The sequence below is a fragment of the Canis lupus genome, chromosome 1, assembly GCF_048164855.1.
Source record: "Canis lupus baileyi chromosome 1, mCanLup2.hap1, whole genome shotgun sequence".
Lineage (NCBI taxonomy): Eukaryota > Metazoa > Chordata > Mammalia > Carnivora > Canidae > Canis > Canis lupus.
The window spans coordinates 5,515,850-5,542,463 of NC_132838.1; the positions used below are offsets into that span (position 1 = coordinate 5,515,850).

At 39.9% G+C, this 26,614-nt stretch overlaps 1 protein-coding gene across 13 annotated transcripts in view; it reads right to left on the reverse strand.

Annotated features, from left to right (window-relative positions):
- Window positions 1-26,614, reverse strand: part of ZNF407 (zinc finger protein 407) — a 449,612-nt gene that overhangs the window by 421,424 nt on the left and 1,574 nt on the right. Inside the window, exon 1 of one of the 13 annotated variants that reach the window (XM_072819662.1) lies at window positions 19,382-19,481. The exons of the other annotated variants lie outside the window; for them this stretch is intronic. The gene's annotated coding sequence lies outside the window, so the exon portion shown is untranslated. Of the gene's footprint in view, window positions 1-19,381; window positions 19,482-26,614 lie in introns of those variants that run through there. 13 annotated transcript variants of the gene reach the window in all.

The following is a 26,614-nucleotide window of genomic DNA, read 5'->3' on the forward strand; positions in this document are numbered from 1 at the left end:
GGAGAAGAGTCTAGTGGTTCCTCAAATGGTCAAATGTGGAGTTACCATGCAGAGCATCAATTGCACTCCTCGGGATACACCCAAGAAAAGTGAAAACATATGTCCTTGCAAAAACTTGTACACAAATGTTTACAGCAGTATTCTTCACAATAGCCAGGAGGTGGAAACAAACCAAATGTCCATCAAGAGACTAATGGAAAAACAAAATAAGGTACATCCATATCCACACAATGGGACTTTGGCCACATAAAGGAATGAGGTACTGACATTCACCACAGTCTGCATTGCCTCAGAAATGCTAAGTGAAAGTAGCCAATTACAAAAAACTACATAGCGTAAGATTCCTTTCACAGGAAATGTCCAGAATCGGCACATCTATAGATATAGAAAGAAGGCCAGTGGTTCCTTAGGTGAGGAGCAAGACAGGGGGTGAAAGCTAAAGAACACAGGGTTTCTTTCTGAGGTGAGGAACGTGTTCTAAAATTCACTGTGGTGATGGTTGCACATGTCTGTGAAGATACATAAATCCATTAAATTATAGTTCAAATGGATAACATGTATAATATGTGAATATCTCAACAGAGCTGCTTAAAAATTCTAAATTTACATATATAATCTAAAACACAAAAACATCTTGTATTTGGTACTGTGTTATAATAACAGAGTGTACCATTCTTGTAAAAGAGTAAAAAAGATAAATGTACATAGTTTCACCACACTTACAAGAGGTTTACCATTTCTCCAGTATGCAATCCAGAAAATAAATTAAGTAGGAGGTTAATAGATGTTTGGGCAGGAAAAACATACCCCTGGTCAAATACCTTTAGGCAACTCTGGTTTGAACCAAAGTTTCTTTACCACAGGATGTCTCAGCACATAAGCATTTCTCAAACCAATTTCATTACAGAACTCATTACTTATAAAGAATCAAGAGACCACAGGTTCCAAAGAACCCTTTAGAAAATGCTCCTTTAAATAAAGTATTGGTTCTGCTAGTCAATATTCGTAATTAAAGAGCAAAGCGGGGGGGGGGGGGGAATGAATCATGCATCTGTCCCAAAAACAGTATTCTTGGTTGTAGATACCAGAACTACAGCAAAGAACACAAAATCTCTGCCTTACACTGTAAAGGATATGACATTTTTTTTTAATAGAAATATTTCCCAATCCAGAACATCCACCTCTAGTCAAAAAGAGTCACAGGGACTGGATTTGCTCTCATGCATTAGACAACTAAAAAAGAAAAAAACAGACAAAATCTATGAAACAACATCATAACACTTTGGACATCAGAAACTAAAGAATTAGGGGCACCTGGTTGGCTCAGTGGTTGAATGTCAGCCTTTGGCTCAGGTCTTGATCCCAGGGTCCTGGGATAGAGTCCTGCACCAGGTTCCCCATGGGGAGCCTGCTTCTCCCTCTGCCTATGTCTCTGCCTCTCTCTCTATCTCTCATCAATAAACAAATAAAATCTTTAAAAATTAAAAAAAAAAAAAAGGAAAGAAAGGACAGTGATCAGAGATGAGATGCAAATAAGAGAAGTCCCAGCTTCCAGCCTGGAGAAAAGACCCAGGCCACAGCACAGCAATGGGGATCTCATTCAGAGCCCAGGGGTCTCCCAACAGAGTCAAGGGACAGCTAGAGTCTGTCGGGTAGAGTCAGAGAAGGGAGAAGCACCAAAAAAGAACAGTTCAGAGACCTGCAACGGGCCCCTCATGGATGTCCTATCAAAATAGAGAACATGCCATCTTCTTATAAAATTCTTCTCCTGCGGGATCCCTGGGTGGCGCAGCGGTTTGGCGCCTGCCTTTGGCCCAGGGCGCGATCCTGGAGACCCGGGATCGAATCCCACATCGGGCTCCCGGTGCTTGGAGCCTGCTTCTCCCTCTCTCTCTCTCTCTCTGTGACTATCATAAATAATAAATAAAAGAAAAAAAATTTAAAAAAAAATTCTTCTCCTGCCCCTCACACTCACTCCTTGGTAACTCCCCCTCCCTGAGACAACCACTGCCCAGTATTCTTCTGCAATGAATTAGTCTTGCCTGTCCTGAAGTTCATAGAAGTGGAATAGGACAACAGGCCTTTTGGGGGAAAGGAAGGTCTGCCTCCTTTGCTCAATACAATGTCTTTATTGCATGTATTAACAGTGCATGTGTTCCACTTTGGTGCTGAGCAGTATTCTGTTGTATGGATATACCACAATTCCGTCAATGGACACCTGAGTGGTTTCCTCCTCTTTGGCTATTATGATAAAGCCACTATGAATATTCTTTGCAAAGTCTTTTTATGGACATATATTTTCATTCCTTTTGTGCAAACACCTAAGTATAGTAATACTGAACTACAGGAGCAGAGGTGTATGATAGCTTTATGAGAAACAATCTGACTGATTTTCAAAGTGGCTGTGCTGTTCTACACAGCCACCAGCAATGTCAAGCATTTTGACTAATCCATACATTCTCGCCAATATTTGATGCTGTCAGTCTTTGCAATTTAAGTCATTCAGGTAGGTGTGTATGGCTTTAATCTGCATTTCCCTGACAGCTAGTGATGGTGATAAATACTTTGTTATGTGTTTTATGAAATGTTTGTTAACCTTTTGCCCACTTCTTACACAGGTTGTCTATTTTATTATTGAGCTGGAGGAGATGTTTATGTGTTCTGAATATAAATCACTTGTCAGATACATAGTTTCACAAATATTTTCTTCCTTTTCACTTTATTAATGTCTTTTTTTTTTATATTAATGTCTTTTGATAAGCAAAAGTTTTAAATTTTGATGAAATCAATTTTTTCCTGTTCTGGTTATTTATATGTCTGGTTTGTTTTTGTCTTCCCATGCTAGAAAGTAAGGGCATGGTTTATTTTATCCACCTTTATATCCCAAGAGCCTAGAACAATTCCAAGCACATATAAGGTACTAGAATAAGCAAATATTTCATTGTGCTATAAAAAAAATGTCTCTTCCATACAAAAAAAAATGTCTCTTCTCTCTGAGTATTTAGAGGTAAAATGAAAAATATCTGAGGTATACCTCAAAAGAGTCGAACAGAGGGACACAGTGAAGGCTATGTGGTGATAAAGATTAATGCTGAGTGACAGTTACATGGAAATTCAATATACTATTCTATCACCTTTTGTATAGGTCTGTATATGTACATGTATGAAAATGTCCATAGCATAACTTATGTTTAATTCTTTTTAATGTTTCGTCTAAAATGGTGTGAATTATCTTCCTTTCATTTTTTTTTCAAAATTTTTATTTATTTATTCATGAGAGACAGAGAGAGAGAGAGGCAGAGACGCAGGCAGAGGGAGAAGCAGGATGGAGACACAGGCAGAGGGAGAAGCATGGATGCAAGGAGCCCAATGTGGGACTCGATCCCGGGACTTCAGGATCGTGCCTTAGGCTGAAGGTAGCATTAAACTGCTGAGCCACCCAGGGATCCCCAATTCTCTTCCTTTCAATGATGACTCCAGCCATCTCTTACCCTTCCAACACTGCTATGGCATACTACTCTACTACCTTCACTGTGGACACTAGCAGGAGTTTCATCTTTAGAAGTATATGCATAGAACAACCACTAACTCACACACACCTAAGCAGAATGAATGTTCTAATGATGGCACCTACTAATACATTTTTGAGACAAAAGAGTGACCACTGCATTAATGTGTACACGCAAAATAACAAAATCCTTTATCTTCTATAGAATGCCTCCAAAATTTTAAAACAAAAGGAGAAATATTTCTACACTTGTTATTACCCAACTGATTTTTTAAAGTAATGAAATAATTCAACATCTTATTTTATCAAGAAAGAACAAACATTCAACAAATATATACCGAGTGAAGGGAACTATCGTGCTACAGATGCGTTCTTTGCCCTCACCAGGCTCTTGTTCTGTTATGAGCCATGTCACATACACACAAAGGAACTCTAATACAAGGCCACATATGAACATGTGTGACAGGAACTAAGATCTACAGCTGTATCAATGAGCAAGGAATCATACTTCCAAGCAGAGTATCTGGCCAAATAGCAGAAATATCATATGAGCTACGGTCTGAGGAAATTGAAACTACTTTTTTCTTTTTTTGACAGAGCAGGTAGCAGCAGTGAAACAACTCAAGTAGAAGAAAGGGATTAGGCAAAGCCACACAACACCCACAATGCAAGCATGCAAGACTGCTGCCTGCAGTCCAGAAAGCCACAGTGCTGATTTTCTACTATACAAAAGCAGGGGGTCAACCGAAGACCATGTCACACAAGGCTATGAAATGAAAGTTGGAATTTATTCAGTAGTGCCAGTGAGGAATCACCAAAACACAGCAGTACTTTAGGATGATTAATTTTTCAATATGCAGGACACACCACAGGTAGAAAAATTATACACGCAGAGAGAGTGTCTTCCAATAGTTTAAGTTACAAGGTCCAGAACTAGAATGATGTCAGTAAAATTATTTAATAAATATCTTAAAGTGATCTAAAGGGGATTAAACAAAAGTGAGAGCATTCATGCTAATGTAAATTAAACAAAAGAGTCTTCAACAGAAAGATTATGAGAACAAGCACCAAACTGCCAATGGAGATGGGGGAGAGAATCCAACTCACCCAGCTACAACAGTTTAAGTACTCATTTTTCTGGAGGCAAATTTCATTCATTCGCTCAACAAACATTTATGGAAAGCCAACCAGAAAGTACCTTTAATTTTCTCAGAAACAAAGCAAATGAACAGGTAAGGGACTCACTGCCAAACAGCAGTAAGTAAGAAATAATCTCTGTTTCTTCGCAAAATACTGGTACCAGTGGAGAAAGAAAATGAGTCTCATACATCCTCCCAGAGTAAAGTTTCAAGACTCAGAACACCCAGGAGGGGTCTATGCTAAAGTAATGGGATACAGTATTAAACCCATCTTCTGAAAGCATGTTTCCTATACAAATCCATTAATTACCATTCAATATATATCCTCAGTGTGCCACAAAGATTCTTAAACACGTAATTCCATGCACTTTATCTCCTTATCCAAATTCCCAACCAGTTGTTCCCTGACTTAAAAAAAAAAAAAAAAAAGAAAGAAAGAAAAGAAACAAGTAAGCTGCATGTAACTTTATCATCTTCAATTTCACCTATAAATTATTACCTCACCAAGAATCTGTCATAAAAGTAAGTTCCTGCTCTAATTGACACAGTCTCTGCCATGGTTTAAAATTCTTTAAAAGGTTGCAAGAGAGAAATCAAGACACTCCTGAACTTTTTTTTTTTTTAAACACTCATATACTCTTTAAGAACAAAATAAAACAAATCAATAGCAGCCTTCTGATGACACCTGGTGGCCAGTGCTCACAGGAAGTTTCAGCCTTTGAAAGAAAGAACTTCACAAATACAGAAGGGTGATTACTGAACCATTTCACAAGCTCTTTACTCTGGGCAGAGTGCCCGAAGTCTCTCCCTTCACCTTCCTCACTTCGGGTGTACTCTTCACCCGTTCCAAACTCATCTTTATTTCTCTCTTCATCCCTTTTCTCTATTCTGACACTTACATGTTAAGTGAGCTCGAGCAACTGGTTCGTGCATGCTCCTGCTTTCTCTTACACGCTCACAGACACCTCTCACTGGTGTGACAAAGCCACCCACGCTAGAAACCACCCCTCCTGTTTCCACTCCATGGCACCTCACCCTTCATCCCTCCTGCATTCACCCCAGTTAGTGGTGCAAGCAGTGTGAGGTGAGTACCTGTTGGCACCAGGCCAACAGTAAAATCACAGCAGGGGACACGTGTGTGCAGCATGGCAGGTGTGCACACACTTGCATATATAAAAACTCCCAATGGTCTTTTGTCCTTTCCCTTTGGGGAGTTCAAAAAAGGATGAACTCCAGAAGTCATTAAGATCTGACAGTAGGTATTCTCTCCTCCCAGAAGGACAGGGTAAGGCAGGTAAGACTTCCTACAAGTCTATTATAAGCTGCAAAGGTCACAGGTGAATGGGACAGGAATACATGGAAACCAGTGGACTACTCAGATCTCTTCTACCTGCCACTTCCAACCAGACTTACCATTATGCTATCATCTAAATGAATAAAGTATCACCCAATCCATTTTTGGAGTTGCAATTTGTAACAGAGACCACAACATAAAAAAAAAAAAAAAAAAAAAAAAAAAACTCGATTTTCTATGAAAATGCTCTAAGTTGAATGAATTCTTCCATGACAATAGAGTATAATTTAGCACCCTAAAATCCATTCACTAGATAACACCAGAGGCAGCTTTACCACTAGGAATGGATGTATCCACAGTCATGGTTTGTGCACCATCAGACCAGTGCATGAATACTTCGGTCCAGTAAAACCCACGTCCTTGTCCAGAGAACAGGCCACAGTGCATTCCTACATAGTAAGTTGGTAAGCATGTCCATTTCCTCACCCAGGAAAAGGCCTGTGGTAGTTTAAAATGAGTCCACAGACTGTCTGACACTCCCTTCAAAGGACAAAAACCTCATTCTGTCCCCTTGGTGTGGGCTGGCCTCACTGACCTGCTTGTAAGTGGAAGTGACGGTGTCTGACTCCAGAGAGCAGGTCATGAAAGGCACAGGCTCTCTGTGGGCCCCCTCTCTGGCCTGCCTGCTGCAAGGACATTCACGCAGACTCTGTGTGGGGCAGGAGACTAAGCTCCCATCATGGGCCGGAGAAGAACACAGGGCTCCTACCAGCCGGCGAGCAGCTACTCCAGCACCAAGTCAGACTGCCGATGTCCACTGCCCCCATAACAACCTGACTGCTGGAGAAACCAGGAGCCAGAACCTTCCCAATCCACAGAACCAGGAGTAACAGATGCTTGTTGCTTTAAGTCACTGAGTTTTAACATAATTTGTTACATAGGAACAGAGAACTAATAGAATGCCCTTCTGTCCACCTTGTCAAAAATAACAATGGCTCAGTTTCACCCTCCTTTATGTTTATGTTCTATACACTTCCTTTCTTATGTGCTCTAACCTTTAACCACAGAATCCTCCGTCCTAGCACATTAAGATTAAGGTACACAAGAGGGGATCAGTACGTGTTCACTGAAATACATTGTATAATATGCATGTCAAGAGCAGAAATCTTATCAAACTTCTGTAAGATTTGAGAACTTTAATCAACTGACATTTATACCTCTTTCACTACCAAAACCAGATCTGATACAGCTTACAATGAAAAACTGATATAACAAAGTCAAGAGTTATTAAAGAGCTAACTAATAAAGAGATGAGGAAGAGTCTTAAATTTAGATTTGTATGGAATAAAAGGAATGTCTTAATGCTTCCTGAAAAACCTGCTCATTTTGGAATTAGACACTCACTTGTATAGGCCCCAGGGATTGCTCAGAGAGCAACCTGCCCCAGAACTAACAGTAGCCATGAGTTCCTTTCCAGCTAGACTCTGAAATGTTAGCAGCCTACATTGCTAACAGTCGCGAAATCCAATGGGGCAGCTCACATGGTGAACACATGCATTGGCCACAGGCCACGTGACCCCCTCCTTCCCCTAGCAGGACACATGCAAGCTCAGAAGATCCAGGGGACACCGGCCACAGGACTCCTCATACCTGATTAAGTTCCAACTCCAAAGTATCTCATGTACCACGTTTAGCTTAGTCCCAACAAAGAACCTTCCCCGGCCAGTGTCCAGGGACACACTGAACAAGCAGGCCCCAACTATGTGCTCCCCAGCCCAAATGGTAGGAGTAAAGTAAAACTACCTGACGGAGAAAAAAATTCTCACTCAAATCAGAACAGAATTTTGCTTCTATTCTAGGGAAACATGTTTTATTTCCAATGTCCAATTCACTTTTGCCTGCAAGTTAAAAATTAGAATATGTGCTTGGTACCTATGGTAGAGCTAAAACAATCACTAAAAAAACATACTAATAGGGATCAAACACGGTGACCACAACAGAAGAAAAAGACCATCATCCCTTTAATTACCAAAGAGTTCCACCTTTCCAACACTACTTATGAAAATGTATTAAAATCAACATAAAACAACAAACCATGGGGCAAGATAAACTGTAAAAGTAGCTCAGCCTTCTTACCTGGCTATTTCTTTTCTTTTTTTTTTTTTTAATCTTCCTACACTTCAAGTACTATTTTCCAAATACATTAAATTGATTCAGTAATAAAGTTAATTTTACGATAATCTTATATCAACCATCTCTGACAAATGCAGCTTTTTGTAGTCAGAAATATTTTACACAAAATGTTAAAATTTAATATATCTTTCACAACGGATTTTTTTTAAATCAATGCTTGTTAGTATTTCTACCAATTTTTTAAAATTTATTTTAAAGAAATAAAATTTTTATTGGAACAGGAAAACAGGATAAAAGAAGGGGAATGAAGACTCTGAGTAGAGAATGAAAAAGTTCAATGCCATTAAAAGCAGATGCACAGGATCGTTGGTATCTTATGCCATTTGAAAAGGTTGTTTTATTATCAATGTAACTAATCACAATGAAACCATCTCTTACAACTAAAGACATTATAATGAATTTTCTTTACAACTGCAGAGAAATGGGATTTGCTGTTTCACATCAAATAGAACAGGCTGTATAAATTCTTCTTCCTATTTATTGTAAAATATAATTTCATCTATAAAATCAGTCATGAAATATTAAAACTGAAACAACAGAATTTATATCCTTTACTTAATTTAGTTTAAACGGTCTATTCACTAAAAAAGGGGGGGGGAGGTATATGTGATAGAGCCCCTATACTTTCTCATTAAGTGTTTCCATTAGACCCTTTATTTTCAAGAATTTATAATACAGCCATAAAAAAAAGCATTCCATGATAAAAGTTAGTATACTTTACTCAAATTTGCCTTTTATCTTTATCAAAAGGCAAGAGAATGAAATGAAGCACATGGCATACTGAAAGCTGAGGAACGAGGAGGAGGAGAATAAAAAGAAACACGTAATCCATTTACTCTAAAAATTTTAAACACTAGTGAAAGAGAACATTAAAGTACAAAGAAGGAAGCCTTTGTTTTCATCCCAAGCTTCCCAACAATAGGCTGCAGCCCGCGTGGCGACCACCGACCACTGCACCTAAGCCTCAGCGTCCTGGGCCAGAGGGGAGGGGAGGAGAAAGAAGACCCCTGCGTCCAAGGAGAAAACCCCTCGGTGACAGTAAGGAGCCATATTACACTCAACCAATAGAAAACGAACTCTTAGGTATGGATTTCTTTTTTTTTTTTTTTTCATTCCAGCAGAAAAAACACGAAGAAAAAAGGGATTTCCAAATTGCGAATTTGGGAGAAATACAACAAAAACCCACGTAGAGACACGTTCCAGAGCTCTTGCTGAGACCACATCACCAGGTCCACTGGGGGGGGGGGGGGGGGGTTACAATGGCTCATCAGAGAGCTGCAGGGAAAAAAGATGGAAACTGCTAATTTGGGAAGAAATCTGGAAAACACTGTAATTCCAAATGTCAATAAGCTAACACACGATATAAAAACTATCAAGTCTCAGAACATGTGGAATATAAATTATTAGGTATCAAAGATCTGAGTGCTAAAAAAGTATATTTAGAAAGGAGAAAAGGCTTCAGTATTAAATTTTTTAAATGGAGGTAGTTTTAACCAAGTCCATTTATATACCAAAGTTAATAGTTTTTTTATTTCCTCTGGGTGGCAAAATTATGGGTCACTTTTCTTCCTCCTGGCATTTTCCTATACTTTCTAAAACATATTACTTTGGGAAGACGACTGACAGGGATGCTTTTTAAAAAATCTCTACATACGGTTGAATGGAAATTGACCACTCTCAAAAAAAGAAAAGAAAGGTGGGCGGGGGGTGGGGGTGACTGGGTGACGGGCACTGAAGGGGGCACTTGATGGGATGAGCACTGGGTGTTATTCTATATGTTGGCAAATTAAACACCAATAAAAATAATTTTTTTAAAAAAAAAGAAGCTCTAAGACAGAAACACATTTATGATTGTGGTTCTTGGACTAAACTCTGAATCAAAATAAATAAAAGGAAAGATAAGGGGGACTTATTAAAAAGTAAATGTCTGAGGAAGCACTCAGAGACCTAACACTGACACTCAAGAACAGAGGGAGGTGGGCAGAAACAATTAATACACCCTTAGCACCAGATCTTGGCCCCTAACACCACTCCCACTAAAAGGAACTTGGCAGCCTCAAGAAATGGCAGATTCTAGGGCTGGGGCAAAGTAGGTGTACAATATGAGCCCAGAACATTTTATTATGTCAAAAAGTGGAGAAATGTTTTTTTTTAAAGATTTATTTATTTATTCATAGAGACACAAAGAGAGAGAGAGAGAGAGGTAGAGACACAGAGAGAGGGAGAAGCAGGCTCCATGCAGGGAGCCCGACATGGGCCTCGATCCCGGGTCTCTAGGATCATACCCTGGGCCAAAGGCGGCGCTAAACCGCTGAGCCACCCGGGCTGCCCGAGAAACGTTTAAAAAAGACGATGATGATGATGTAACACAGACACAAGAGTCAGCTGGAAGGGGCTCCTCCTGGCCAAATCTGGGACAATGTGAGCACCAAATAATTAAGCACCATTAGACACACGAATGGACAAGTCCATGTTTATAGTTGGCAGATGGATGAACCGATGAGAAAAGACAGCCCTGTGTATATAGCAGGATGCTGAGGGCCGACTGGTAAATATGGAGGGAGTGAAGAAGATAGAAAGTCATACTAGCAAAGACTGCATCAGGCAAGAATCATCAATGGATGCTAAGTATAGGGTGGGGAATCATCCTGATATGTAGAATGTTTGAATGGTATGAAAGCATTGCCCCAAAAACTGCTTATCAGTTTCAAGGAAAGAATTTTTTGAAAACCTCAGTAATTGTCCAGTGGATAAATCAGCAACAGCTGTGAAATTAATATTTTCAAGGAAAGGCAGAGAGACATAGTATGCCTTCAGACAGAACACCCTGAGAAGGACAGGACACCATGCACCATGCAGGTGAGAATGCAAAACCTGCAGTTAATCAAGAGGAAACAGTAGACAAACACAAAGCAAGGAATATTTTATTTTAAAAAGATGTTAAAAAGAAAAAAAATGGAGGGGATCCCTGGGTGGCGCAGCGGTTTGGCGCCTGCCTTTGGCCCAGGGCGCGATCCTGGAGACCCGGGATCGAATCCCATATCAGGCTCCCGATGCATGGAGCCTGCTTCTCCCTCTGCCTGTGTCTCTGCCTCTCTCTCTCTCTCTCTCTCTGTGACTATCATAAGTAAATAAATAAAAATTAAAAAAAAAAAAAGAAAAAAAATGGAGAGGACTACATTCCTCACCAATGTCAATGTCATAAAAGACAAAGACTATGGAAACATTCCAGATTAGAGGAGGCAAAGGAGAGAGGACAACTGAATGCAATGCCTATTCGCAGACTGAATCCTGTGATGGCAAGGAAAAAATGCTATTAAGGACATTTTAGGTCAACTGACGAAAAAGACTGTGATGATTAACTGTATGTGTTAGCTAACTGGGTTAAGGGATGACCAGATCGCCAGTAATACATTACATCTGGGTGTGTCTATGAGGCTATTTCTGGAAGGGACAGCATTTGAATCAACAGACTGAGTAAAGATCACCCTCACCAATGTAGGTGGGCATCACCCAATCTGCTGAGAGCCTAAATGGAACAAAAAGACAAAAGGAGGGCAAATTTGTTTTTGGGTTTTTGGTTTTTGTTTTTAGATTGAGCTGGGACATCCATCTTCTCCTGCCTTAATACTCCTGGTTCTCAGGCTTTTAAAAATCAGACTGAATCAAACCATCAGCTTTTTCATGTCTCCAGCCTGCAGAAAGCAGACTGTGGGGCTCTTAGCCCCCGCAGCCCTGTAAGCCAACCCCTATAAGACAGGGGCTCATCTGTATACACACATATATGTGAGCCTACTGTTTCACTGAAATACTGTCACACATTTTTGTACAGAGTGGTTCCAGAGGAGAATATTAAAGGATAAATTTTCTAACTTGGTTCTGGGATTTCTAGAATTGGCTCTCTAATCTGATTGGATTAAAAGATGCTAATGATTCTGTTTTCAGTGTAAAAAGAGTGCTTATACTTGGTCTATGATGAGAACTGATTACAGATACACAAAATACCTGCATTGGATACTCCTAATCAACCATTTATATGAATCAAAGCGCTAAGTGACTCTGTAACATTTCTGAAAAACCAAGGAATATAATGACTGGTTGGTTGGCCCAAATGTTGCTGGACAAAATGAAAGAAAATGATGAGCTCGGAGAGTCAAGTCCCAGCTCAAGCACTGCATAAATGACCTGAGAGCTTCCAAGTGTGCCCTGCAGGAAAGCCTGATCTCCTACAGCTGCAGGGCTGAAAGTGCTGCCTATCAAATGCTGAACATCCTTCAGAGATTGGCTAGATCCAAAAGCAAGGTGAATGGGCAGCCTCTCAGGGGTACACTGCTACTCTGAGAGTGCTAACTGGGAAGGATCCAAGCCCCAAACCCTGGGATGGGGACATGAAGGAAGACCCTAATAAAGCTGGGGATGCTGAGTTTCTAAATTCTGATGCATCTTCTCTGCCAGCGAAAGAGGTCTTCCCAACCCCAATAGTGCCCCCATGCCAATTCCTATTAATAAATGTCATTTTCTGTGTCTACATTTAACATGCCATTGGTTCTGTTTCTGTGGAGAACCCCAATATAAGTACTAATGTGAATTTATATAATTAAATGCTTTAATTATATAGGGGAATATACTTATTTCTAGAAAATATACACTTAATGATTTATGGGTAAAGGGTCATAATATAGTTAATTTACTTTCAAAAAAGTTCAGGGAAAAAAGGGTGTGTGTACACACACACACACACACACGTAAAGAGAGTGTACACACTCTCCAAATTATCTCCAAATAAAAAGTAAAGAAAAAAAACAAAAAAGATGAGTTTGTTTCAAATAGATGGCTTACAAAGATCTCTGCCACATCTCTAGGAACTGTCAGGGGATATATATAAAGCTTCTTAAAGAAAAAAAAAAAAAGATCACTTTCTTAGACTTGACAGAAAACTACATAGGAACTAGCAGCTCCCATTTAGACTTCACTTCCAATTGAGGGCCCACTGCAAATTATATTCTTCCTAGTGTAGCTGTGTCTCTGTACTAAAACGTTTTTGGGTTTGTTATAAAGATTTTATTTATTTATTCATGAGAGACACAAAGAGATGCAGACGTAGGCAGAAGAAGAAGCAGGCTCACCACAGAGAGCCTGATGTGGGACTCGATCCCAGGACCCAGGGGTCACGAACTGAGCCCAAGGCAGACGCTCAACCACTGAGCCACCTGAGTGCCCCTGTACTAAAAAGTTTTGACTCCTTTGCCATTAGAGGTTAAAAAACTATTTGTTGGTATCTGTTGATTCCTGTCCACTTGTAGTTTCCACACCAGCCTTAAAAAGTTCTGGGAGATGCCAACGCCAACAGAGTGTCATACTTCAGGAGTATGAAGTATTTTCCTATTCCTAGCAAAGCTGGTTAATGTATGTTCAATCTTACAAAATTTCAATGGTATCAACCATCTGCAACAGATAAACCTTCCTCGTGTCCCAAGCAAAAGGCCACGAACCGGCTAACACATCAGTTTCCTGACAGAGGCATGATGTATAACGGCACACTGTGATAACATGCGGCTAAGAGGCATCACAAGACTTCCTGCATCCTTACATCGGGTCAGCACTGCTTCCATCTTCTGTCCTTGGACACCTGAGCTCTGTCCGTACCATCTAGTCCAATTCTCTGCAACTAAGAGCCACTTGCAATCATACACACCTGTGGATTCTTTCATTGCCCTAGAAGGTTCTCTCTGCAACTACTCTGCCATTCATTACAAAGTGCTGGCATTCTTCTATAACTTTTCTTACCCCTTTTCTCATGATTTACACCTGGTAAAACTTCATTTCCATTTTCAAGTTTCCCTCCAAATTCTCCATCTGACTTCGATTTTGCTGTTTTTCATTAAACCTCTGTGTCTCTCACATCTCACTGTTAACTAGGATGACAAATGAGAAGGTTAGCCCCACATCAGGGTATCAGGTTCTCTGCTCTGCAGGGAGTCTGCTTCTCCCTCACTGCACCTCCCTTCACTCATGCACACATGCTCTCAAATAAATAAAATCTTTAAAATAAAGAAATGAATAAATGAGAGGTTAAATAACCTCCAAACTGTCTTTTAAAAATGATTATTTTTCACTTGATGGGATGAGCACTGGGTGTTAGGCTATATGTTGGCAAATTGAACTCCAATAAAAAAAAATTTTTTAAAAAAACAACAAGTATGAATTCAATTTCTGCAATAAATTCAGCAATATTCAGTTATCTGCATTTTTCTTGAAAAAAAAGAATATTTTTGGACCATTTTAACATACTTCTTTTGTTTTACCTGATGTGGTACAAATTAGGAAAATAAATTCATCACAAATTCTATCACCTTTATTTTTCCTGCCTGCTTTTATTTATCCTGCCTGCTGACATGGGTGTTAATGAATGCAAAAAATAAAATATGGTTAAAGAAAGGAGAGAAAACTGGACTATATACAAAGATAGACTCTTCAAAAGGAAAACCAAAAAGACTGTTTCCGTTTCAGTGTCTACAGTGCATAAGACTTGTCTACAAAATTCTGGAACACCTGAATTAAGAAGCTCCATTCTCACCTTAAAAGACAAATATTAAAACAGACTTAAAGTATTAATTTGTACACCAGGAGACAAGCTACCAAAATGACTGTAGAGGTTAAAACCTAAGGTGATATAAGTGCAATGTCTTAGGTAAATTCTAGAACTTTAAAACCAATTGTGAGGGGAGTGAAAACATGCTTGGGCTACTTCCTCAGTCACAGGGATGGCAGAGGCACCCCTCCAACAAAGTACCCCCTCCTGTTGACGGTGCCCAAAATGCCCCCGCGGTGGCACCCTACACACACTTAGGAAAAGAATATGGGCAACTGGAAGAAGAAGAGGGAAATGTGAGTGAGTTCCCCACTGCTCTTCTTCCTAATACACCCAAAATCATTTAAATCGGTGATTCAGTGGTGCTTCTCAGTTCCTTCCAAGCCTCACTGTCCTCTGGGAGTTTGGGCCAGGGGGTTACCATCAGGGGCTTTCTCTGCTGGAGTATCAGCGTGTTTCAGGATTCCCCTTCATGCCACGCTCTTGGCTTCTACAGGCCCACCGCTCACTAACTCTAGGAGATGCTGCTTCACGCAGTCTGCAAATGGTTAAGACACACTGTTTTTGTGATCCCTCAGTGACCACAAACACAGACATGAGGAAAACAGAATAACAACCTTCTTAATAGGAAAATGTTGCAGCCAAAGCCTCCTCAGACACAGTGTGTCTTCTAGTTTCCAGGTGACTGCATTTATTTCTATTCAAATTTTATGGATGAAGCACTGAAGTTACTAAAAAAATAGTGTTTCTCATGTGAACAATATTTCCCAAGTGCAACAGAAAATCACTAATGGCATTTTAAAATAAAGTTACATACCACAAGCAAGGATTTTTAAATAAGTACATATTATTCAACCACGGATAGGAAGAAAAACACAGGACCAACCTAGGACTTCACATATATTAATATATTACTTCTTATGACAAGGTCCAGTTTTAAAAAAATGTGAGATTAAAATACTGGGGTATAAAATATAGCAAAAACAATCAAGTAGGCAAATGACTTAACCCTTGGAAAACTCTACATATCTTATTCATTTACTAATTTCTTTTAATTATATAAATGCTTAAAAAAATCAGTAGGAATCAATAAGGACTCAGCTCTGAGTTCATTCTGAAACAAGAATGCTCTGAAAATCAGTCCCCTCCCTGCTATTGGCAGCCCATCCGGGCTGGTCTCACAAAGTCCCGTTTATGGATATTCACATGTGGGTAGGAGCTTCCTTCAGATCACACATCTATGAAACAGGGCAGAATGATAAAAGACCCCAACTCTGTAATATCATGCTTCCACATTCCAAGGAACAGATCACAGAACTATATCTGTGGAGGAGGATAACTACAGAATACTAGTTTTCTACATATTCACAACCTGCTTTTCCTTTTTTATTTGGATACAGAAGCTAGAACCAACACAGCAAGAAGGTAACACCTAACACCTTTACTACTGTAATAAGTGAGTTTAAAAATGGGTCAAGCACAAACACAGAAGTTTGTGTCTCACTCTTGAAGACTTCCAGGGCAAGTGTTCCTGGTCTGCAGGCAGTCAGGTCCAGGTCCATCCTGGAATCCTGGTTCCTCCCACCTTCAAGGCCTGCCCTAGAGCTTCCTCTTTCCCTGCATCCAGCTGACAGACACAGAGGAGCTGAAAGAGGCAGCACATTTGCTTCTTAAAAGCCTTGATTGAAAAGTGGCACCTACCACTTGACTCATACTTGCTTCCTGCCAGAGTCGGAAAAATGTGACCTGGAACCCTGCAGCTCTGTCTTAGGAAAGAGAAGAACTGACAGATTTAGGTGGGCAGCCAGCCTCCTCTGTCACACACCAACCCCACAATGATCATATTGCTTATCATTAGATCCTTAAGGAAGGCTTTCAGGCTTTAAAAAACCTTTGAGAAATGCAACTATCCCTGAAGAGCACACCTGGAGCTTTTACTTCCACATTTGTAAAACAAGGAAATTATAGACAATATCAATCCCTTACAAATTCACCTAATCATCAAAACTTGAACCCTTGGTCCTATCCACGGAGAGATTCTGATTCAGAACGTCCAGGAGTGCCTGGGGGGTTCTGTCCCACTTAAGTGTGGGACTCTTGATTTTGGCTCAGGTCATGAGCTCGGGGTTGTGAGACTGAGCCCTGCACAGGGCTCCACGCTGGGCTGAGAGTCTCCTTGGGATTCTCTCTTTCTCTTTCTCTCTCTCTCTCTCTCTCTCTCTCTCTCTCTCTCCCCTTCTGCCCCCCCCCTCGAGTTCACACTCTGGAGTTCTCTCTCTCTCCCCCCCCTTGTGCCCCCCACCCTGAGTTCACACTCTGGAGTTCTCTCTCTCTCCCCTCCCTTCTGCCCCCCCCCCTGAGTTCACACTCTGGAGTTCTCTCTCTCTCTCTCTGTAAAAAAAAAAAAAAAAAAGAAGAAGAAAAAGAAAAAAGAAAGTCTGGGATGGGGACAAAAGTTAGTAGTCCCATACCCATACCCAAAACTACATGATGGACCCACAAGATTCTTTTTTTTTTTTTAATTTTTTTTAATTTATTTATGATAGTTACACAGAGAGAGAGAGAGAGGCAGAGACATAGGCAGAGGGAGAAGCAGGCTCCATGCAGCGGGAGCCTGATGTGGGATTCGATCCCGGGTCTGCCAGGATCGCACCCTGGGCCAAAGGCAGGCGCCAAACCGCTGCACTACCCAGGGATCCCCACAAGATTCTTAATGAAAACCATTTGATCTCATTTTTTGAAAGACAATAATTTCTCCTACCATTCCTAATGATCTAAATTTTCTAAGCTATTTTTAAAAGTACATTACCACCTTAGTTTAAATTCTAATGGCTTTATAATTATATGCACTCCTATGATTTCTCATTCTATAATAAACTGATCCAATAATTATATATCAAATTCGAACCCATAATTCACAGTCAGCAGAAATGATAAGTGAATTGTACACTTAAAAAGCAGCAATTTGGGGGATCCCTGGGTGGCTCAGCAGTTTAGTGCCTGCCTTTGGCCCGGGGCATGATCCTGGAGTCCCATCGAGTCCCGCGTTGGGCTCCCTGCATGGAGCCTGCTTCTCCCTCTGCCTGTATTTCTGCCCCGCCCCCATCTCTCATGAATAAATAAATAAAATCTTTATTTTTTTTTAAATAAAATCTTTAAAAAAAAAAAAAAGCAGCAATTTGTTGCTGCTTCTAGGTTTCAAACACCAAGGTTCCATTATATTTAGTAAGTGACAAGAAAGCTAGACTTTGGTTACAATGGATGATTACACTGGTTTAACTCCCAACTGGGTTAAACAATGTCTTTTCCTGACTAGGCTTACTACCTTACTTGTTTTTATTTAATGCTATTCTGTTTGTATTTACAAGACAAAAAGCACAGCATATAGGAGAAAATAAAAGAGAAGTGTGAACATCAAACACATTGCAAAACACTGAGAGTTATGACTGAGATTACACAGCTTCAGCAAAATGCAGCAGAAACTAGGAAAGCTGAAGTATCTAAAATCAGTTTTAAGAAGGCTATGTTCTACATTTGCCCATAAGGGATCTCTGACAGGCACTCCATGTGTCTGAAATGCAGACTTCCCTGCTATGGAGGGACTCTCGTAGGCTGTCAACTTCTTAGTGAGGAGCTGACTTTGCTAGAAAGTATGACATGATATAATTACAAACATTTGACAGTTCTCCTGATTTAGACAATTTTAACACTCTGAATATCAAACAAAAATAGTAGTGCTATTAGGTTCCATAGGACATATAATTTGACATAGGGCTTCAAGAACCACATTTTTATTTTTCCTATACTTGTTAATTTCAAGGAGTGAATGTCATACCATGATGGCTTTCAATAAGATTTTCAGTGCAAGCAATGTTTAAGGAAAAAATCCTCAGAATATGGGATAAATAGGACACTCAAAAAAAATTATCAAAGGTGAAGAAAAAACAGGCAAAGGTAAAATTCTCCAAAGTTCCCTTTTTAGCAACCAACTGCCCAAGCCAAGAAGTATCATTTCTTAAATCCTCTGGCCTAATACCACTTTCTAATGACCTGGAAGATGCAATCCTTAGAACTAAAACAGAATTCAATTTCTTTTTCAGCTTTAGGGACTTGTCATCGGCTAATTCTAGCAGATAAAGTCATATACACTGGCTTAGGAAAAAACCTAAGACAAAGTAACTTTTCAAATGGGGCAAACAGACTCTTTACCAGTCTCCTACACTCCCCACTTTGCTTTTACTTTTTCTCTCCTAACTCCAGCACTCTCAGTCATTTACTGTTTTGTCGGATTATATTCTTGCTCTGACCTTTTCTAAGGGTTTTTCAGATCAGAGAGCCTCTACCACTTGCACTTGCAAGCCCACAGCTACCTTTCCTTTCCTGTACTGGTGATACTGGCCCACACAACCTCACTGTATAAACTCAGCACAAGGGATGCCTGGGTGACTCAGCAGTTGGGCGCCTGCCTTTGGCTCAGGTCTCAATCCCAGGATCTGGGATCGAATCACACATCAGGCTCCCCATGAGGAGCCCTCTGCCTATGCCTCTGCTTCTCTTGCTCTCTCTCTCAATCTGTATCTCCTATGAATAAATAAATAAATCTTTTAAAAAAATAAAAATAGGGGGATTCCTGGGTGGCTCAAGCGGTTTCTCACCTGCCTTTGGCCCAGGGCGTGATCCTGGAGTCCCGGGATCGAGTCCCGCATCGGGCTCCCGGCATGGAGCCTGCTTCTCCCTCTGCCTGTTTCTCTGCCTCTCTCTATGTCTATCATAAATAAATAAAAATAAATCTTTAAAATAAATAGATAGATAAATAAATAAAAAAATAAATAAATAAACAAACTCAGCACATGATGTACTTGGCAGTAAGCACTCAGCAAGTATTAACAATCGTTATCATTGAAACCAATTTTCTTTTTTGAAATCTCTACTCCTGAAAGTTTATATCCTAATCCTGCAAAAACACGTCTTTACCACAATCACCTCATCATATCTTTTTTACAAAAAGTGAATAGTCCCATGCAGACAGACTTTGCAAAAAGAAAAAAAAAAAAAAAAGCACAGATGTTTGTGTTTTAAATATTTGGTAGATATAAAAAACAATTTTACCATGGGCAAGGAAACAAATCCCTGGGTGCAGATCAGTTTAAGAAAATTAAATACTTATCTTTGTCCCTCTCGGTGCCCCCACCACCTTCGCTCTTCATACTTACAGAGCTCTCCTCGGACATGGACTTTGTGTCTGTAACTTATCTGTTTTCTTAATTACTTTAGCAAATAGTACTCTAACAGTATACAATTTGTTTTGCACATTTCCAAACTTAAAAAAAAAAAAAAAAACGAAAAATAGTATATATATTCTTCTGGAAGTATCTTTTCTTCCCCCAGATGACCTTCCTGACACTTATCCCTGGTGATGCATGCAGCTAAAATCCTTCAGTTTCACTACCGTATAGTCCTTCACTATAGAAGTCTAGTACAACTTATCCATTCTCCTGTGATGTACACTGCTTCCAGTTTTTTCCTTTTACCAGTGCAATAGTGAGCGTTCTTGTACACGTCGCCAGGCATTCAAGCACAGCAGTTTCTCTAGAGGGCAGTGAATTGCCAATTTTAGCATGTACCCATTCACCTGAAGAGCTTGTTAAGCTGGCCCATCCTCAAAGTCTGATTCAGTAGGTGTAGGGTGAGGCCCAAAATCTGCCTACAAAGTTCCCGTGAAATCCTGGGAACACATTTTAGAGGCACTGCTCTAGGATAAAGACTTTGAAATGGAATTACTAGGTCAAAGGATACATTGGTCTCTAACTTTACAAGATAATTCCGAAGTTATTGTACCAAGTTACACTCCTATCAGTTGGGTATAAGCAATCCAGCTGTTTCCTCCCAAACAACAGATATTGTCAGATTTTTATGCTGTTGCCAACCTAATGTGTGTGAAACTATATACCTTTTTCATCCTAATTTGCCTTTCCCTAATTACCAATTAAGTTGAAAATCTTTGCATTCGGGTTTCCTGTTTTGTGAGATGCCTATTGAGGTGGGGTCCTTTGCCCATTTTTCTATTGTTATTATTGATTTGCCATTTACTTTTCTGGATACTAATCTTTTACCACTAATGTGTACTGAAAATACCTATTATCACTTGTGACTTGTCTGTTCACTCACTTGATGGTTTAATAAACACAAGTTATTGATGTTAATATTGTCAAACTTATGAATCTTTTCCTTTATGGTCTGCGTCTTCTGTGATTTGTTTTAGAATCTCTTCTCTATATCAGAGTCATACAACTACTATCCTACCTTGTTTTCTAAAAGTTCCACAGTTTTGCTGTCTTTAAGCCTATAGTTGACCTATAGTTGATTTTTTTTTGAATGATGTGATTTAGAAATGTATCCCACTCTCAAAAACGTTTGATGTGATTTAAAATGTATCCCACTCTCAAACGTTTCCTTTTTGGTAAAGACCAGTTATAGCCAACTATAACTTTTGTGAGGATACAAAAAGTGCCCCCAAGTAAAATACTGATTAGGTGTTAACCACTCAGGCCTTTATTGGGAGTTATTCTGCTCTCTCATTGAGGCACACAAAAAGCTGAAAAACTCCAATGTGAAAATATGGAAAGTTATTAACAAATTAGACTATGATCCCCAACCCACCATACTCCAGGAAGAATCCTTTAAAAAATCCCAAAAACTCAATGTAGTCTTTTTAAAAATATAGAGAATTAAGCATTGGAAAAAAGTGTGGGAAAACTGTCATTCTCAACAGTACTGGTTGGGATATAAATCTATAAACCTTCCTAGAAGGTAATTTTTCTCTCTGTCTCTCTCTCTCCCTCTCTCCACACATGCACATACACACTCTCTATGTGTGTACATATACATTTGACCTATCAATGACTCTACAAGAAATAACTGGACAAAATACGTGTTTAAGGATATTCAGCATGAAGCTCTTTATAATATGAAAATTAGAAACAACCTAATATCCAATGATGCAGGATGGGTTAAAGATGAAGCTGCTATGGCATGTCCATACATTGGAATACCGTGCAGATTACACAGCTCTGTTAATGTGAGAAGATGTTCACCATATTCTACTAACAAAATGCACATATAAATATTCATTTATTCATAAATATCAAGTGCCTTGTGTGTGCCAGGTACCAAGCAAGTCACTGGTAAACAGAAAGAGATCTGTTCCCTGAATCCAAGGAGAGAGAGCTTGCGAGCTTTGCAGGGAGACAGACCAGATATATAGCTTCAAATTATTCTGGTTGGGATAGAAAAGGCACGGGCATTTTGAAAAACAGAACCAACTTACAGATGTGTATATGTAATGTATCCAGCACTTCACCATGGTATACAAAAAGAACGCATGCACTATGCACTACCAAGTGCTGGGAAGTAGGAGAATACTTAGAGCACCTGCCTTGTGATGAACTGAAGCGTATCTATCTTCTACAAAAAGGCTCTAGGGAGAATTTTAAGAAAAGCAGTGTAGTTATGGAAAGTCATACACTGGAAGACAAATGTGAGACATTGCAGAACCACAGCAAAAGAACTGGGACAAATAGCATCCATTCCTGCCAATTCAAAACTGAGATTGACCAAGATCAAGTACAAGTTTTTGAGCAAATAACCATTCTTCCAAGAGCCTACACTTTTCCCTTTCCATGCTATGTTTGTGTCTGACAAATAATAATAAACCTCCTGAGATAAGAAATTTCTCATAATTGGGACCAGGCTCAAAGGATTCTGACATTATATGCTCATTTCTTTTAAACTTCTGTACCAAAAATCAGTAAAGCAATGAAAGTAATCAATTTCAAAGGGAAAATATTTATCTTGAGAGCACCGCTATCACATACTATCTCAACCAAGAGATCAAAGTTAAAATTCCCCAGTGATAAGACATGTCTATGTCACGTACGTCCCAATACGAGACCGAGAAGGGCACAACTTCACCACCGTGGTCTTCTTGCCAAAATGCTTCACACTCCATTTAATCATGAAAGGACATCAGACAAATCCAAAATAAAGGACTTTCTACAAAATAAAAGACCAGCACTCTTCAAGTGCATAAATGTCATTAAAAATAAAGCCAAAAAAATAAAAAAAATAAAAAAAATAAAGCCAAAAGGAGATGTCACATACTGGAAGAGACTAAGGAGACAGAATACCTTAATACAATGTGGGCTCCTGGATTGGACCCTGGACCAGAGAAGGGACACGGTGGTGAACCTCAAAGTCTTTAGATTAATTCTATCAACTATCTGGTTTCAATAACTGCACTATGGATGCATAAGATGCTAATCAATGGATGCTTGTTGAAAAGTATACAGGAACTCTCTGAGCCATTTTAGCAACTTTTTTGTAATTCTTAAGTTATTTCAAAGTATAAAGTGTTTATAAATCATTTCAGATGAATGATACACAAGGTATGAGATAAATCACTCATTAACTGTAACATAAAAACAGGCTGCGTCCTCCAAAATTGTGCTTAAAAAAAAAAATCCAAATAATTGCAAATAAGGCTTAAACTGGAATAAATTATAACTTTTCCATAAAAGCCTGTAATTGTGATAATGTAGAAAGTATAGTAATTTTCCTAGGACACCGAAATCTCTCCAGAAAAATGGTCCACTTTATTTTCCCCCTTAATCCTTTTTTAATTCAACTTACATTTATTTAACATCTACTATGGGCACATAACTGTGTGAGGGCCTGATAAGATTCTGATATATAAGAAATGAACATTTCAGAACACAACAGAGAAAAGCATAGAGTAATAAAATTGGAAGTAATTTTTCACTCCTATACAACCTAGCAATTAACCCAGACACTCTTTAAGTGCAAATGTCGATAAGACGGAAGGTCCTCAGAGCTCATGTGACTTCTCTTCAATGAGTGGTTCTGACCTCTAGAATTATCTCCAAAAATTATCCTTGAAAATGCCAAAATGACTCCCTCCAAGAAATACTATATTTCTCATCCTTTTAATTTTTTTTTCATTTAATCATTATGTTTTTGGTACACTGCTGATTGGTAACACAAAATTAAACAACTCCATTCTTTGAGTACCAGGGAAAAGGTTACACTGGTGTAAACCCAGGGAGTTTACTTACTCTCCTAAGAGATTAAAGGCAACATTGTGTATGGCCAGGGCTGTCAAAGTGTGATCTCAGAGCCCACAGCTTCAATGTCACCCAGGTGGAACCTGTCAGCAACGCAAATTCTCAGCCCCAGTCCAGACCTGCTGAATCAAAAGCCCAGGGGACGCTGAGTATTTTCATAAGCTCCCCAGGTGACTCTGATGCACCTTAACTTGGAGAACCCCTGATGGAAGCAGAAAGACTGGCCTGTAAATCAGGAAGCCTGATTCTAATCCCTGCTCTGCCGCTAAACTCGGAGACAGATTACTCAGCTTCTGTGGGCGCTCAGCCTCCTTACAGGACAACCAGGGAACTGGAACAGATCATTGCCACAGTCCTGAGAAAGATTTGACCAATCTAGGAAGGCGGTCACTTCTTTAAGGCCTAAAAGTGAAAGGACCACCCAAGTATTTCATCGCATCTTTCTTTTTCATCAAAATGAAACAACTAAAATTTCCTCTTTTCTTCAACTGGTCTCTGAATCGCATTTAATATATCTAAAACAAGGGGATCCCTGGGTGGCGCAGCAGTTTGGCGCCTGCCTTTGGCCCAGGGCGCGATCCTGGAGACCCGGGATCGAATCCCACATCGGGCTCCCGTGCATGGAGCCTGCTTCTCCCTCTGCCTGTGTCTCTGCCTCTCTCTTTCTCTGTGACTATCATAAATTAAAAAAAAAAAAAAAAAAAATTAAAAAAATTAAATAAAATAAGGGGCACCTGGGTGGCTCAGTCAGTTAAGCTACTGATTCTTGACTTCGACTCAGGTCATGATCTTGGGGTCCTGGGATGGAGACCTACCTTGGCTTCACGCTCCATGGGGAGTCGGCTTCAGGATTTTCTCTCTCCCTCTGTCCACAACCCCTGCACATTCACTCATGCTCTTGTGCTCTCCCTCAAATAAATCTTCAAAAACACATATATATCTAAAATGTCTTATCTAGATAAAATTGTGTTTGCTTTAGCAAAAACCATACAAATGCTGATTTTTCTATTTATTACCATATCATGTCTGTACAGGAGGAATTTCACGTAAAAACAAAATCTCCAAGAAACCCATCTACTATAGTCTGAATTGTGTCCTCCCCCAAAATTCATTATGTTGAATCACTAATCCCCAACGTGATGGTATTTGCAGGTGCAACCTTTGAGAGGTAATTAGATTTAAATTAAGTCATGAGGGTAGGGTCTCTAAGATGAATCAATGTCCTTATAAGAAGGGGAAGAGAGGCCCAAGTTGTCTCGATCTCTGTCATGTGAGGACACAGTGGAATAAGTGACCATCTGTAAGCCAGGAAGAGGCCTCATCAGGAACCAGCACCTTGATCCTGGACTTCATGTTCAGAGCTGTGACAAGTAAATACCTGTGTTGTCAGTTCTCCAGGCTATCACATTTTGTTATAGAAGCCAAGCTAAGGCATTCACTCAAATGTCTGGGGTATTATCTAACACACACATTATAGTTCAGAAGAACTGGGGGATCCCTGGGTGGCTCAGTGGTTTGGCACCTGCTTTCATCCCCGGGCATGATCCTGGAGACCAGGGATCGAGTCCCACATTGGGCTCCCTGAATGGAGCCTGCTTCTCCCTCTGCCTGTGTCTCTGCCCCTCTCTCCCTCTCTCTCTCTCTCTCTCTCTCTCTCTCTCTCTTTCTCTGTGTGTGTCTCTCACGAATAAATAAATATTTTAAAAACAGCAATAAAAAAAAAGTTAAGTATTTGAGAGATAACCGGTTAGATTGGGATTATGTTGCCAAACTACAAAGCAGGAAATCATATTAAAAAAAAAAATCATATTAAAAAGAAAAAGAACTGCGCCCCATCCTTGCATAAAGAGCATGTGTGACCTAACCACAAGATGTACTTAAGTCTGAAAACAAAGAATTTTAAAACATGCAGCACCTGGGTGGCTCAGGTCATGGTCTCAAGGTCCTGGGATGGAGCCCTTCATCAGGCTCCCTGCTCAGCGGGGAGTCTGCTTCTCCCTCTCTCTCTCTGCCCTTCCCTCCCTGCTTGCATTGCACGTGCACTCTCTCTCAAATAAATAAAATCTTAAAAAAAAAAATCTTCTTAAAAAAAAGAAGAATTCTAAAATGTATAGATATAGACATTTCCATTACTGCCTAAGAAAAAGAGCTTAATTTCTACTTCTATTCATGGATTTAGGAACTGGAAATCTTCTCACCACCATGAGACCTGAAAAACCTGTCATACAAACCCCTTCTTTTGAAATGTGAGAGTCAAATTTATAAAGGTCCGAATTCTCCTCTAACGACACAAACCTAGTTCAAGTCAATGCTGGGAGAAATGTCCCATGGAGCAAGTGAATACCCACTAATCCTGGAGACCTAAACCAAACCCCGTCCCCTGCAAGCCCTCGCCACTCCTTCCCAGGCAGACACCATTTGCTCTGTGCATGTCCATGTCAGCACTTAGCAAAAGGCACTGTATTATTTGTTTCTGTATCTGCCTCCTTAAGCAGATCCTGAAATCTAACTCCAGCATCTAGAGTGGCGTGTGGAAATAAGCGAGGACCACTGTTTGCTCAGGTGGAGTCAGTACGCTTTGCTGAATACCAGTGGGACCCTGTCCTGTCTTGCAGCTTTTCTGTAAATCTGAAATTATCCCAAAATAATGTTTTTACAAAGGCACCGTGGCAACCGTGTTATCAGCAACAATCACACCTGCCTGCAGATCACGCAGGAAGACGTCCGCTCCTAGAGAACCTTGCACAC